The sequence below is a fragment of the Salmo salar genome, chromosome ssa02, assembly GCF_905237065.1.
Source record: "Salmo salar chromosome ssa02, Ssal_v3.1, whole genome shotgun sequence".
Classification (NCBI taxonomy): Eukaryota; Metazoa; Chordata; class Actinopteri; order Salmoniformes; family Salmonidae; genus Salmo; species Salmo salar.
In genome coordinates, this window is record NC_059443.1 from 86,276,569 (window position 1) to 86,278,467 (window position 1,899).

Sequence of the window (1,899 nt, forward strand, 5' to 3'; positions counted from 1 at the left end):
TACATGAAGGAGTTGTTTCATGATATCAATGAATTAATGTCACAATGTAGAATGTTCTAACATTGTAGTAGGAGTATTTTAATAATACTCCCCCCCCCCTATTGATTTCAGCCATGATATGGATATTAGCCTCAGGGGGAAATTCCAGGCTCTGAAATGTGATTTGACAAAAAGTGACCAAAAAAAAAAAGAGTTGTGTTACACTTACCACGTTGGTGACCCACTGGAATCAAAATGCAACACTTCAAAATGTAGCTAGCTGTTTTCTACAAGTTGTCCTCTAACCAGTGATGTACACATTATTCCCAGATTCCGTGTGGTTTTTGAGCTGTTAGTTTTAACAGGACGTGCAACTTGATCTTCCTCCTCTCGCACAATTGATTTCCACATGATATCGATGAGTTATGACAAATAAGTGTTGTGTTCCTTTGTTTAGCAACCCCTACATTTAAATGCATCACTCCAAAATGTAGCTGACTGTCTTCTGCAGGTTGTCCTCTAACCAGCGAGGTAAAATACATCTCCCATATCCATGTTTTTTTTTGTTTTGTTAGTTTCAACAGCACGTACAACCTGATTTCCCCCCTAATCGATATCAGTGATTTATTGCTACTTGTCAAAACAACAGCGTTTTTGGTGCTTGTGCAGTTTATAAGGTGCTTGTTTAAAAAAATACAACTAATATGATTATTGTGGCAGATGTTTGTGTATATAGCACATTTTATGTTTAGGTTTTCACTTTATCCCAAACTGTTTCTGCATATTGGTTATTGATTTGGACACTTTAAAACTGTGTTTTGACGTTGGGGCTATTTCATATTTACATTTCATGTAACATTTAGTAATGATATTTATTTATTCAACCAACTGACAATTTTTTGGTACAATTATATTGACATTGTTGCCCTGCTTTTAGAATATCGGGTTCATTCTCAGATGTGCCAACCCAAATGTACTAGAGCATGACATTGGGGACTGGGCCCCGATCCAACAACATGCCTATCTAGTGACCCCTGAAAAGAGAGAGAAGCTCCGCAGTGAGGTGGAAAGTTACTACGGATATTGCAGGAGTTTCCTCTTGAAATCAGACATGTCTGTGGTAAGGACAACTTGGTTTCTGATTGTCTCTGGGGTTGGCAGTCCAAAATATTTGTGTTGTGCATTTAGCCAATGCGTTACCATGGATCACAATATTATTTAAATACGTGTTTTTAATTGTTGACAGCCAGTAGACACCATGTTTATATTGTAGAAAGTGAAGCATTGTAGATGATTATAATGTGAAATGGAAGTTGTTTTCTGTTGGTGGTGAGCAAACTAGTCCAACAAAAATATAGGATATATTTGTTGTCTTAAGGGGGTAGGTGTTACAAGCTTTGGTTTTTCCATTTATGTTTTGAGGTTGGACTTTAGCACGTCTAGCTCGTTAGCACGTCTAGCTCGTTAGCACGTCTAGCTCATTAGCACGTCTAGCTCGTTAGCACGTCTAGCTCGTTAGCACGTCTAGCTCGTTAGCACGTAGGACACACTGATTGGTGTCACCTCGTTAGTCAGTATGTGTTACACCTGTGCTGGCTTGTCCATCTCGTTAGTGGGAAGGTGTTTCACCTGAGCTGGTCCAGGTTCTATTTAAGAGTGTCTGGCCCAGTGCTCCAGTTGTCTTGATACATGTGGAGAGTCAACACCTTTAGTTGCTCTACCTTTTTGGTTTGCTTCCTGTATTTAAGTTTGGTGTGGGTTTTTCTTTTGTTTGCCTCTTCTTGGGCCGATTTAGTGGGTCTCATGGTGGGTGACTTTTAGGTCCCAGTTGTTGTTACTAGTCAACTTTCAGTGGACACTGAGAGCAAAACTGCAAGATTATGTTATAATACTTTTATTGCATCAAATGGTTTTTTTATG